Source organism: Phlebotomus papatasi, chromosome 1 (assembly GCF_024763615.1).
Source record: "Phlebotomus papatasi isolate M1 chromosome 1, Ppap_2.1, whole genome shotgun sequence".
Classification (NCBI taxonomy): Eukaryota; Metazoa; Arthropoda; class Insecta; order Diptera; family Psychodidae; genus Phlebotomus; species Phlebotomus papatasi.
This window is the reverse complement of record NC_077222.1, coordinates 94,596,692-94,611,888: the sequence shown is the minus strand read 5'-3', so window position 1 is coordinate 94,611,888 and position 15,197 is coordinate 94,596,692. Positions and strand designations below refer to the sequence as shown.

The following is a 15,197-nucleotide window of genomic DNA, read 5'->3' as shown; positions in this document are numbered from 1 at the left end:
ACAATGTAGTTCACATTATTCACATGTATTTTATACTAAACTTTAATTTCACTAAGCCTAGACTCATTTTAAATGTATTTCAAAGGTTTTCAGAGAGTTTTATGAGTAAAATTTCCTTTGTTTTGATTTTTCCTGGCATCAGCTGATTTCGATGGTAGTCGATGAAATTTCGAACAATGAATTCAAATAGAGAATGTTAACGGACTATGTGATATGGAATTGTCAAGAATAAGCAATTGACCGGGCAATTGCTTTTTGCTTTTTATTCAAGGTATTTAAATTTGGCTAATTTTACTAAAATATCATTTTCTTTTAACAGAATATTGTCTCAGAGAACGGAAAAAGATCAAATTGATGCAAAAATAGGTTTGATGCCGCAATTTTCTGAATATTTTTTCCACGTGTAAAAAAGCAATGAAGGAGTAAAAAAGCAATGACCATGTAAAAAATCCCAGTCTGTTCGATGTGTTTAAGTGTTTAGTAAGCCCTTAACACAATGACTTAATTTTATGAAGTTGTAGAACATCCAACTATACTTAAAACTTACGCCAGCGCTTTTTGTGGAGAGTATGTACTTAATTAAGGCCTTAGTTAAAGTCCTTAATTAAGTGGTTTGTATAAAGGACATGAAAAGTATTTTCAGAAAGTAGGGAAACCGACCTTAAGTATAGTTTTAAAGAATGGTCGGGTAATCGTTGGGTGGGAGAAGGTCAGCCCAGAATAAAAATTATTTTCTTCCCAGAGATTCTGTAGAGCACCGAAAGTTCTGGTAAGAAAATACTAATTTTTATTCTAGGCTGAACCTACCCACCTGACGACTACCGTAACTGGACTATCCCTTTAAAAGCAAAGTATTTTAATTAAGTACTTTTATGTAAGCATTTTTTAAGTTGTTACCTTAATCTCGTTAAAGCAAATATTTTTAATTTCTGATATTTTTTTATTACCCTAAGAAAAATAAAAAAAAGAAACACTTGTGCAATTGGCAAGATGAACACGTTACTTTTAGCTCTTTTATATTGTTTGATCACGCACTTTATGTCGCTGGCAACAACTGTTTCCGGACGAAACTGTTGTAGTTCTTAGATCGCTCAATAGAAGTCAAAGAAGTAAATATTTCAGATGCATCTGGAACGAAAATCAACCGGATAATCGAGTAAGAATATGTCGAAAATTCTACTTAATGTAGATTTCAGAAATATGTGTTTATTGGAGTCAAGGGACGGTGTGTATTCTCAGTTCCTGGTTTATACGCTGGTGGAAATGGGGCTAGGGAGAGGATTCGTCGAAATTTCGGAATTTTGTTGGTAACTTACACTACCGGATCACACGCTTCAGTTAAGTTTATAATAATAAATTTCGGGATTTTACATTCCCAAATTTGACCACCAAATTAAAGTGCAAACCAAAATGTTAAGCAATAACTTTACTGATTTTTAGTTTCCACATTTTGCCACCAGATGTCAGTAGTTTTGCCAAAACAAATCTAAAGTACTTAATAATAAGTACTTATTAAGGACTTATTCTATACACTTGTTTCAAGTTACTATTTAAGCCTTGTGTTAGCCGGGAAGTTCTTAAGGTGTCAATGGGTGTTCGTTTCACCTATTCACATAGGAGTTCGAGCATTTTGCAAAGTATGAGATATTTTGTCACTCTTTTTAGAATTAAACACAGACACACAATCCTCAATAAATGAAGATTTTCTGCAAATATTCAATAGGTTCGTTTTACTTTCAATTCTGCGGCATCTTCGAGAACTTATATCAAAAGAAGGACTGTCTGTACTCAATATACTTTGAAAACTTTGCTATAAATGCAATATTTTAATAGGTTTTCTTCAGTTCCAGTTGCTGACCCCTTCAATTCACCTTCAATGATTCATTCTTCGAATCCATTCACGTTTTAAAGTTGACCAAAAGAGAGTGAAGAAAAGATAAAATAATCTTGTGAGATTGAAAATTGCGTTTGTATGTCTATTTACAGATTTTATTGGTTTCTTCATTCTCGTGACAACTAAATCTCTGACATATGAAAGTAATTGAAGATTAAAATGATCATTTATTCCATTTGTTTTCTTATCTATATCAGTCATTTTTTTTTCTACAATTAAAACTGACATCCTCAGCCAAATCGTGTTTTCAATCTCTTAGCCACAGCCGGTAATTATTGGATTTATTTGATTGGGATTTATCCCCTAAAATGGGCAAAAAAGTGAAAATGTCCCAACGTGTGAGAATTGATGATAGTGACAAAGAAATAAATTTATGATTAATTTAATTAAATGTTTTATATCTTCATTTATTTCTCCTTCGTCTTCAAGTATTTTTTGTCTACTTTGCCCTCGATTGGAGAAGTCTTCTCTTATAAATGCTAAAAAGAAAAAACTCGTAGTCGTGAAAATATTCAATTCCCAAAGGAAAAGATATAATGGGAAAATAATGATGGAATTGCTTAGGATCGTGGTACTTGATGGAAGAGAATCCAGGAAATTTTTTTGTTAGTCATATAAGGGCCACACCAAAGTGAAGACACCCTGAGGCTCATTCTTCTCTAGTTTATTATGTAATTGTCTCTATGTGATCTTTTTTGGTCGTTTTTTTTACAATGATCCATTGAACAACCCTCAAGGGAAGTGAAGTTAACTATTTTATGCAATTCAATCACGTTTCTGTCTTTTCTTATGCCATTGAATGTGAGCTAGTTCTTGAGGAAAAAGGAAAAAAAAGCTGATGAATATGAACAAACTGGATTGGTTTAGGTGTTTTAAAGAGGACCTAATTTAGAAGTAGGAGGATGTTTTAAAGCTGTGCATATACGCTGGCATTGAACACTTTATATTTCTCCCATACTCTTCAAGGGCTAGGCTTCAAATTTTTTTCAGGAAACGTGAGCATTAAGACTAGGTACTTATTAAAATTATACGCCATGGGTCAGATTTATTAAAAGAATATGGGGAAGATATGAAGTGCTCGGTGCCAGATTATGTGCGAAGTCTGAAAGCCTTCCCCTACTGCATATTGTTACCTAAACACATTAAAATGTATGAAATAGCACATTAAAAGCTGCTAAAAGAGTTATACAGTTATTATCAGGATTTTATAATTGTGCAAGAATATTATGAGCCTCTTTGTTTTGATTTTATCCAATACAAAGTGAACACTGACACACGCTAACGCTTCAGGATCTTCGAAATTACAACAGCCACCACGCGGACGAAATTAGATGTAAAAAAGTTTTTTCTTTGGCTTTCGAAACCAATATTCGATTTTTTTTTTAAATCCAGCTGTCAGTGAAGCGAATGCCTCCTTCATAGGACCAGCGCCTTTTTTGGTGGAGAAGACGACTGCGATACAGTATCCTTAGTCGTGTAACCTTAGGCCCTAGACAGACTTACGTCTTAAGCCGAGTTACGGCTTAGTGGGAAACTAATGGGAATATAGTCTAATCACTATTTTGATTACGCTTACATTAAGCCATCTCGGTTTAATTACAATCAAAATAATGATTGGATTATAATTCCCATCAGTTTCCCTCTAAGCCATCTCTCGACTTAAGCCGTAATGCCCTAGACACACTTACGACTTAAGCCGAGAGACAATTTAGTGGAAAATGATGGAAATGTTGTTTAACCATTATTTCTAATATAATTACGCTAAGCCGTCTCTCGGCTAATTCTCATGATTCTCATGAATTCTCTCAAGGCCCTAATGCTCTAGACACACCTACGACTTAAGTCGATAGACGGCTTAACGTCATTAAAAACTGAATAATGATCAGATAACATTTCATCAGTTTGTGGGAAACTGATTTGAATTTAGTCAAATCATTATTTTTGATTATAATTACGTTAAGCCATTTCTCGGTTTAAGTAGTAAGTTTGTCTAGGGCATTAGTGAATACGGGTGAAGTATTGAGTAAGTTACTGAAAGATGTGTACTTGTGCAGTAGAGTTTGTAAAGCGGTCTTCAGACTAGAGGTTTAGCCCAGTTCCCGAAGGTCTCAAAATTCTAAATAGCAACCTATTTTATTGCCTTTTCATAATTTAATAGGTCAATTGTCCTTAACAATCCAATCCTAAGTTAAATTTCTTCAAAAAATCTTGATTGTTGAAAAATTAGAGCAGTTACCACTAAATCTACCAAGATCCAAGACCCGGTCAAATTGACCAGTTTAAAATTAACACATATTTAAATGGTATAATGTCACTATCAAACTTTATGAATTTCTTAGAATATGCATGTAATATATTTTTCAGTGCTTAAATTTTAATTTTTTCTTTTTTCCAAGAAGAATTTGTTGAGTATCCTACACTGCTGCGGTTTGGCATTTGACCTAAAAATGACCAAAAATGGTTGGTAGGTTTAGTGTTAAGCCATATGGATAAGTGTCAGGTCTGAAGTCCGTATAAATGTCTGGAGTTCATTCCAGTCGATGTCAAAATCAGGTTCATTATCATTTACAATTAGAGTGAAATGGGACGTTACCGAACATGGGGTAGAACCAAACACTGTGATATTTTAATTAGATATTAGACTTCAGATGATTAGACCTGTATGAATTCATAGATACCATTGGGATATTTGCCCACTGAAGAAATGGTCGTCATTGTCCAAGTAGTTTAGAAATAAAAATCATTGTTCGGTGGTGCCCCAGTCTCCCCTAAGGGAACAGGCGCACGACCAAACGTGGGGTAGAACCGAACACTGAGATTTTTTAATTAGATATTAGACTTCAGAGGATTAGACCTGTATGCATTCGCAGATATCATTGGGATTCTTGTCCACTGAGGAAATGGCCGTAATAGTCCAAGTAGTTTAAAAATTAAAATCACTGTTCGATGGTGTCCTAGTTTCCTCTAGGGGGAAGTGGGGCACTACGGATCACGGTGTAGTACCGAAAACTGATTTTTTATTATTATGAATTGGAATATCTCGACTATTACTTTAGTGAACAAGAATCCTTTAGTATCTATAAATTCATTTAGGTTTTGTCCTCATATCCAATTAAAAAAGCGCAGTGTTCGGTGGTGCCCCACTTTCCTCTATTCTAAATTTAATCAGAATGAAGTTAGATTTTCTGAACACCTTAATCATCTCACTCTGTGCTAAAAAAAATCCTTATGATTGTGCCATAATATCGGGCAAAGTGGATTAGTAAAAAAAAGTTATGCTGATTGTCGAGAGCTCTCCGCAGAGGAGGTGAAAAGAATGGGAGAGAAACATGACTTTGTACTATTAATCAGAAGCACTTCATGGGGGTATATCCGTGGTCAGGGAAAAGTGGGAGGATTGAGGATGGAGCTATTGCCTTTTAAATAATCTCCCATGAGATCGTGATCGACTTGGAAAATATTCCAGTGTCGGTAATTTATTGAGGAGGTCTCTATGAGCAAAAATATGTTTGTTTGTGTTTATGGTATTGTCCAAAAAGATTAGCGTGTTTTGCCATAAAAGTCAGACATTGCTGAATTTGTTAACAAATGGAGGGTTGGAAATTTGTTGTTTTTTTGGCATTGCAAAATGTTTAACGAAGAAATTAATAATTCATTAAAACCAATTGTTGGAAATTAATAATGATTTTGCTGAGACATTTAACTGTAACTGAGAGTGTAGGATTATGAAAAGTGGCTCAAATGTATTAGATTGTTATGTGGAATAATTAAGGGCGTATAGCAGTAATTATGTATATTGAGTGATTTTGAGGTGTGCTCTTTATATGGTGTTGTCTGTTTTTCCTAAATGTCAGTGATCGTGATCTTTTATCTTGAGCCAAAGTTGTGTTCCCTCAAAAACAAAAAAAAAAGAAAGATTACATATTATGGAGGAATAGAAGTGCAATTTTCAAATTAAACACATGGGCTATTCCCATGAGATGTTTATTAAATGGGCACTTGTGGGATTTTTCATGTCCGAAAAATAACATCATCAACCTCTTTGACTTTGAGGCTGTTGATCTCATGAATGAAGATGGTTTCTGTCTTTTTTTTTCTTGCTACATGTTCAACTAAAAAATGTACAATATAAGAGATATAATAATAATAGGGAGAGATTTAGCTTTTGCTGACCATTTTGTGGAGTTGTGTCTCGATGGTGTTTAAAAGATGAAAAATTACATCATGTAAAATGTGTTTCAACCCAAAAAATTTATCATAAACGACAGACTGTGTGAGGCTTCAATTGAATTGCGATTCACAATAATAATAGTCAATTTATTAGTTTGGCCTTGTTGGAGGTCTACCTGAGCGTAAATATTTATTTTTGATTTTTTCGCACTTTCCAAATTCACAGGTTTTTACTTTTTTTTTTTTATATTTGCAGCCTATAATCCGGATTTAATAATTTTGTGATACTCTTTGATATTTGAGTTTTAAGATTGGTTATTAAGGTTTTGTGGTCATTAAGCGTGATTCTGTTGTTTAATAAATAAGATGTCTTGGTCTTCTAATTGAATTAATTTCTAGCTTTTCTTTGCTTGATTGTTTAGCGGTGTTTTCATGTTGGAATTTAACTCTATAAGACCCTATATGAAAGTGTTCTAATTGTTTTGAGTGGGTTTAAAATGTCTCAAATTGTAACATAAACCCAGAATGTCCATTGTTTATACTCTCTTCATGAGATAATTCCCAAGAGAATCAGAGAAAATTCTTTGTAAATATTTTGTCTCACGTTGAGCATAGGCTTGCTGGACATGTACATTTGTCATATTACCTAGTCGGGTTTTTATGATTCAGCGTGCGTAGAAAAGTGATTTTAATTAATTTGTCACATTGTGAACTCCATAAGATCTCTCCAGGCGACGCAGAGTATAATGTATGTGAAGTCGGCTTTTTGCTCGTGTTATCTCATCTCCATGAGATGTTTGATGTCAGTGGAGCACTGGATTAAAGATGATCTTCGTAAATCTTTTAGGATGCACACAAAATGTAGAAGCTCTCTCAAAAAAAAAGTTAAATCATTAAAATGCTGTGTCGTGAGAAATCGAACATGAGTGCGTTGTCCATTCATGTGATTGGTAGTGTAGAATTTGTAATATATGAATGAAAAGAAAGATTGGAAGTCTTAATAGAGTATATATATATATATATATATAACTTTTTCCATATACTTTCTTGGAGTATTGCAAGATTTTTATTATATGTTGTCTTAATTGTGCAAAATCAAATAGAGTAGATGGTTGGAAAGTAATGTTGCAATGTAGTTAAATAGGAAATACTAGACAAAGATACAGTCTAATGTTGAATAATTAAATGTATTGAATTGAAAAACTGTGATTTTGAAGTTTGTGCAACGATGTGGGACTTGGAAATGTCCATGGAAGGAAATTGTAGCAATGGCTAATGCTAGAAGAATTCAGCTTGAAGGAAATTCCGCTGATGAGATTGAACACTCGGACTATGTCTCATGCTAATAAATTCCACAAAAATGACAAAGCACCAATATGAAGAATTTATTGTATAAGATAAATTCCTCATTAGTCTTTGCCATTTTTGCCACAGCGTCTATTTTTCACCCATTACTTAAAATACGGGAGAACTGGGTTATATTTGAGGTAAATTTGAATTTAATTTTTGTGAATCTTTCGTAAGCGATGAAAATTTGCATGAGAAAATAGGTTAAATCTATGTAATTCAGTATGGGATTCTTAAAAATAATTAGGTCGCATTCTGTTGATGATTGTTACTGTTATTTTGGCCAAACAGTTATGGATATTGCCCTTATGTCGCTGTATTTGTCTCGTTAAAGTAGAAATTTATTAGAGAAATTTGATTAGAAGTCTTGAGCCTAAGATATTTTATACCAATTGCTAGGTGGCAGCACGAGCACCTAACCAAATCCATATTGTCACATATCGTAATTTTGTCAGTTATCCTTCCGATATTGCGTTATCACTTTTCTGACGATTCTTCTTGAACTAGCCTCATGCTCTAATTGGTATCGGTTCTTTTGTAATTCATTTAAAATTTACAATACGTTGTATTATTTATCAACATAACTACAAACTTCAACAGAAATAAATTATTTTGTGGTCTCGCCATACTCCATTCAGACAATCGGTAATAAGGCTGGGATAGATGTATCAAAGATGCGGATGACTTTGATTTCTTACTGTTCGTATGCTTATCTCAAGCCTAGGCTCCCAAATTTGTCAGTAAATGTTTGATGTTGGATTAGCTATTAGAATATATGATCATGGGTTAGATTCGTTTAGTAACTTAGAAAAAAAAATCAGCTTTTACTTAACTGCAACATTACGAAGCTGCAAAACTTTACTTCTAACATTTGTTCATTACACAGCATTTTATACTTGAATTTATACTTTCAATTAACATTTTTAAAACTTTTGCTTTTAAAATTTATATTTTTATGAAATAAAGCAATTTTTAACATCTAACGCAGAAAGTGAGACGATCGATAGTCTTTTAAACGCCCTCAGCTTTACTGTTTTTTTAAAAAAATCGTAGTAAAAGAAATGTTTGAATTCCTCTGTTGTCACCGCATTAAAGAATGTTTAAAAAAAAAAAAAAAGAAAATGTAAAAAACCAAGGTTAAATAACATCCCTTTAAGCTATTTTAACGAGTGAACCAGTATATACAACAAATATTAACATAGATAAATTGTAGATAAATACGAACCAAACGCGTTGACACTATCAGAACCGTACTGCAATTACGTATTTTTTTTAGATCTTTCAATGTCATGTTACAGTATTTTTAAGCCTTATTCACAACTAGTTTTCGTTTACATTTGATTTAATTTAATGTCTAATACTGGTAGGGGGCTCAGTAGATCAGTGGATAGAGTAGTGACTGTGTGGTCTCGGGTTCGAGCCTAGGCAGCTGCAGATTTTTCAGCTGGTGTATTATGAACAACAATAAACCGCCTAAAAAAGAGAGTTTGGCATAGAAAATACGTTTCTCTATGCTCAGTCGAATACAAATACACATTCACTGCCCAGATCCATAAACTGAGGTTGGTCTACCGTGATATAAAGCGATACTGGATCAGAACGTACACAGCACTGTGATATAGAGCAGGTTTACCGCCTTGGGGCTTAAGATAGAACAGGAGAATGGGGAGTGCATAATGGGCCCAAATAACTGGCCTGGGTGCAGCGGTTCTGAAAGGAATATAACTGATTCATAAACAAATCTTAATCTTAATGCTTTATGGTACTCAGTATATGCATTAGTGGTGTGTATCGTAGTGAATTTTCACTTTATTAATATACTTCATGTGAGCAACACATACACGCTATGAACTAAGTTACATTATTTTTTTTATCCTTTACCCTAATTTATAACACAATACAATACGAGTGGATTATTGTCCAATAGTCTCAATCTTCCCTAGGACAGTACAGAGAAATATATTTCTTGCCAATTGGTTCATTAAATTCGTGCATTGTTCAATAAATCCTCGCCGGACTAGATTAGATTTAGGCACTAAAGAGGTGAATTCCTTTCTCTGCAGTCCATTCAAGTGTTTTGCCTATAAGTTTTTTTTTGGCGAGTTGAAATTTTTGTGGTTTTGCACGAATAATGTGTAATTTGCGTGTTTAACACTGAAAACGGGACAGAAAGTCAACTCTGTAGCCAAACTATATGGAAGTAAGAGATGATGGAGAGTAAAAAAATGTAGCGATTTTTCACTTCATGTTCTACTTTAATGGACAAAAACTTATTATGGTTTTAAAGAGGTATATTTTTCTATAAACATAAATACTGCAAAGGAGTTGAGTAAAGAGATGGTGGAAGCTTATGTGTGGGGGGGGGGGAAGTATATAATATAGTGTTGTGGTCTTTGCCAGTGAAATTCTTTATTGAGTTTGGAATTTACGAGTACCTATTGAAAATAATTGGTCGTTGTCGATAATCGCGAACAGATCGAATGGGGCATTACTAATACAATTTAATATTTTTACACATTTTCTGCAATCCTCCCCCTTTACCCGAATATTTTTCAATGGTACCAATTGCCTCTGGGGTCCAATGTACAAGCAGCTCCCCTTATGGTGATCAATTTATTGGTTTTTCGCTATTATTTGTGGTTGCAAAGTGTACACATATATATATTTATATGTGCTGTGAAGATTTTGCAATAATAAACTTCACTTTTGAGAGTATTTTAGAGTCTCTTTCCCTGGCCTCGGTCGCACGAGTCTTTTGCATGGGCAGAATTGAGTGCGCTGATGGTAAAGTGAAAGAGTATACAAATTCAATTAAATTCTTCCTAATTATTATATCTTGTTGGCAATAAATTAAAATAATGCACAGTGAGAGTGACTATCAGAGTTGTAAATGTTGTAGAGTGTCCTGGAGGTAACACCTACTACAAAATTATCAGCTTTGGGGTTTTGTTGTCTATTTTACGCATAATGGCAAAAAGGCTTATTTTAAATTAATAATAATTGTACTACTGCTTTTCAATAAAATTTTATTTGTACGTACGTAATAAAATGTTTAGAGAAAATTAAATGTTGCTTGAGGAGATGAATTTGTTATAGAAACGTGGTGTTAATTTTTTTCCTGAAACTGAGGGGGAGGTGCAAACAATACCTTTTTATCTTAATTTAATAAAGTAGATTTTTTTTGATTGCCCCATTCTCAAATTCAAAAGCCAATATATAATATTTTCTACTTTGAAATTAGAGGAATTTTAATTGACTCCAACTAAGATACAATTCTATCTCTTATCGCTCATCTATCGTATCGGAACGGCAACTCTGTCTATTATTAAATTTAAAGCACTAACCACGACAAGGTTTTCCAATACCCAATTTGATGGTGGCTTTTGTCTGAAAATTCCAACAATCTAAAGAGCTTTTTAACCAAAAGAAATACTTTTTGTTTTGCGGCTTTTTTCAAGGGGACGGGTATGTCAGAAGTATAATAAAAAAAATCAAACTACGGATTATTGATGATATTGGTGCGTGAAATTTTCACATATAGAGCCCTTTTGCAATGGAGATGGCACAACGAATTCTGAATAAACTTTCAGGAGATGTAATGAAAATTTCGTTACGTATCTTAATAAATTACCAATAATTCATTTATTTAATAAGATTGAATTAAATAACTGTGCATTTTTTGTCGGTAATGGCTCCGGCACACCTTTTAGATCAGGAAAATTTCATGAAGTCGAAATTGGAATTGCTTTCTTTCTTACATAGTTTGCATATGTCTATTTCACTCTTTCGCACTCTTCTTTATTTAAACATGGAAACAAATTCAATTTAGCTCAATCGAATTTAGAGGACGAAAGAGTGAGATGGACATATGCAATAAGTTTGAGGAAGAAAGGATGAGAATTTTGACTTCATGAAATTTTCCTGATCTAGGTGTGCCGGAGCCATAAAAATTTACTTCGGTCAGGGAAAAATTCAAATTTGATCAGTACTCAATTTAAAAATTAAAGTGCTAGTAAATTATTAATTAAGTTTTGGCGAAAGGTCTTTCCCACAACATCTTTTTCATATGGCCCCTACACACTAGTAGAAATTTCTTTAAAAAAATGACTTTATTAAGGAAAGCGTCCAATGCTCTGAAAAAAAGTTCAATCTCGTGACTTAGATGCTATACCTCAAAAGTATTTGCGCAACATTTACCGTTGACCGATTCATAACTAATTAAAACCGTTTCATAAATTACTCAAAAAATCGCCCAAAATATGCTTAGGATTTATAAAATTGATTTTAGGATAAAAATCTGTTACCGGTTATGAAACGGTTCATACTTCTTAGAAATAAGAAGTTTCCAACGATCCCAAACATGATTCAATTCTGTTGAGAAATACGCTTTCTACGGTCTTAAATTTTGATCTTTAAATCGTTATTAGAAATGATTCTATAGAATTTTCGGTATTTTCGTATATGGACAAAATGTCTGCCTGGGTAATATCTAAGCCATATCTGGTCATATCCAAAAATGAAAAAAAAAGTCGCACGACACGTTTTCTAGCAATCTTAAGAAAACATAGTTTCGGAGGGGAAGAATGGTTTTGGAGGAAAATAAAGGGCATGTTAACGATCTTTGGATGGACTTATTTAGGGGGAGGGGGGCTCCCCGAAGTTTTCAAGTACAGACAGACGGACAAGCAGAATGACGTCAAAAAGAACTCATAACTTTAGATTTTCCAAGTTCTACCAAAATATGACTCCTTACATGGTAAGGAGTCGAAATACACATATCAAGGGATTATTCGAAGATTAGATCTATATACGAAGGTCAAGGAGATGAACTCCCTCCGGATGCGTCAGGGGGTGCAATCCTTTCAGGACAGGAAAACACAAAATTCTTTGCCAAAGCTTTCGACGCTTCAACGCGTCTTCCTCAGTGGCTAAAAAGGCGGGAAATTTTATTTAGACAATGTTCTTACATTTCTTTGTCTTATAACTCACTCAAATCTGTGATTTGTCTCTGAAATTTTGTCCGCACAGTCTGTCTACTACTCCAAATGAGGATTTACTAAACATTAAAAATATATACATAACATAAATAACAATAATGTGCACGACTTTCTACAATTACTCTAATTTTTCACTATAATTACCAGGGAAAATTGGGAATTCCCGCGACGAATTCCCAATTTTCCCTGGTAATTATAGTGAAAAATTAGAGTAATTGTAGAAAGTCGTGCACATTATTGTTATTTATGTTATGTATATATTTTTAATGTTTAGTAAATCCTCATTTGGAGTAGTAGACAGACTGTGCGGACAAAATTTCAGAGACAAATCACAGATTTGAGTGAGTTATAAGACAAAGAAATGTAAGAACATTGTCTAAATAAAATTTCCCGCCTTTTTAGCCACTGAGGAAGACGCGTTGAAGCGTCGAAAGCTTTGGCAAAGAATTTTGTGTTTTCCTGTCCTGAAAGGATTGCACCCCCTGACGCATCCGGAGGGAGTTCATCTCCTTGACCTTCGTATATGAATTGCCGTCAGTAATCTACCGAAAATTAGATCTATAATTGTAATCTTATTTGTTTGACCGAAGTTACATACAAAGTGGTCGAAATTTTGCACAGGTTCCCTATATGCCTATCTTATTTTTTGGCACTCAAATTGAATTGAACTAAATTGAATTTTTTGTGATGTTCAAAAGAAGAAGAAGAGTGCGAAATATAGTGCCCGCTCTCTAATCCGGATCGGCGTAATCCGGATGAGTTATCGACGATTACATTTAAAATAATTTTGAAGTTATGAATGCATGTGTGTTCAGCAATGAAAATGAATTATCCTGTGATGTTTTTGTTTAATAAATGAAGTATAATAGCATAGAATTCTCTAATTATGTCTTTTTAAGCTTCATTAAAACTATTATTCTATTTGTACAAAAAAAAACCTTCTGTCATTTTGACAGAAGGACATCTGTCATTTTGTCTCCCAATCATCCGGAATACAAAGCGGGCACTGTAGTGGGATATACATATCGTCGGTTGAATCAATTCTTGTCATATCTGCATGTATACGATACATTTGAATCGTCGCGATGATACAAACGCCGTCTATTGCATCAAATGTTGACACAAGAGAAAGGCAGATACGACAAAGGCCTATGTACTCAGAAAAAAAAAGTTTTGTCAAATTAACAAGACAAGTTTGTCAAAAGGATGTTCTTCTATACAGAATATGGAAAAGTTTTGTCAAATCGGCGGCCAACTGGGTTTTGTTAAAAGTTTGTCAAAAGCGTGTTTTCCCATATAAAATGCGAGAAAAAGTTTTGTCAAATTGGTAAATAACATCCTTTTGGCAAAATTTGAACCAAATCCAAATGTTCGTTTAACAAAACTTTTTTTTCAGAGTAATTGGTGATATGCAATATACCTTTGATATACAAAGGAGTGTGAATTACGATTTCATGAAATTTTCCTGATAAAAAAAATAAGTCGAATTTAATATGTTGCTGACCATCAGTTAAATTTACTTTTTCTAAACTGTTTAAATATTTCTAATTTTTTAATTTGGTAACTAAATGAATTGAAGTAAATGTATTCTCAAATAAGAAGAGACATGCAATTATGTATAAATTCTGGTGAATATAGACTTTTTACTGGTGGTTCATACAAATGTTTTAATCAATAGAAAATAAAAAAAAGCATGCCAGTTCCATTGCAAAAGTGCAATAAATCACCATACCAAATTAATCCTCAACCTTTGGCGTCTCCTGGGGAAAAAGAATTTAAAAAAAATATTTTGGACCCTTTGAAAGCCTCTTGTACTTTTGTATTATGAAGTCTTTGTGAGATTATATTGTGCAATAATACTTTACAAATAATTATTATGTAAAAGTTGTATTTGATTTTCAAATACATCATGTCAATTATGTGGATTTCCTTAAATGATTCCCATGGGTGATTACCTCGAGAGAGCTGTCGTTGCTCGACATTTGTAATATCATGCAAAATATCGAGCATTATGCACAAAGGTGTGTATGAGAATAAAAAAAAACGCACACAACTCGCATTTGTGAAGAGTGGTGGTGAATGTAAATTACCGTCTGATTTATTTGGTTTGTAACTAATTGGCGCCATTTGTTAAACAGAACATTTTGACTATGAAGAATTTAAAGAGACCAAAAGGAGCGAGTAGGATGGCAATTTTGAGACAAAAAAGATTAAGAGTGAGTCAATTGAAATCAATAAGCTTGAATCTTGCTCTCAATATAAGGTGCAACAAGAATATGTACCAAGTAACGCAAATATTTTCATGTTGTTGTATATGAAATTTCATAATTGACCATTTAAGAGAGTCATTTGTATGTCACAGAGTAATAAATTTCTTTGCTAGAAGTCAACACGCAATTTTACACATTCCATACACTATAGAGAGAGACTAACATTTCATGAGACATACTAAGAGATCAGTGCATATAATAAATTAATTTGAATGCATTAAAAAATTTGCAATCTTTAGAATGACAGAGTTCATGTGCACACTCGGGCTTGATTAATTTTGTGGTATTTCAAACTCTTTGTCGTGGTTATTTCCAGAAAATGATAGAAGAAAAAGACATATGGCTTATAAGATGAGAATAATGTCAGATACACAAATTCCACTTGTGGTAAGAAATTACTCTTATAATACCATCATGGGATATTGTGGGCTAAAAAGTTGATGTTGACGATGGAATGCAAAAGACCAGTGAGAATCATCAAGTCAATTAATCTCCATTTATACATTTTTCTCAAGTTTT

General features: G+C 33.4%; 1 protein-coding gene across 6 annotated transcripts in view; it reads left to right on the top strand.

Moving 5' to 3' along the window:
* The window catches only part of LOC129809796 (klarsicht protein), a 261,812-nt gene that overhangs the window by 49,792 nt on the left and 196,823 nt on the right, over positions 1 to 15,197 (top strand). The window lies entirely within an intron of this gene.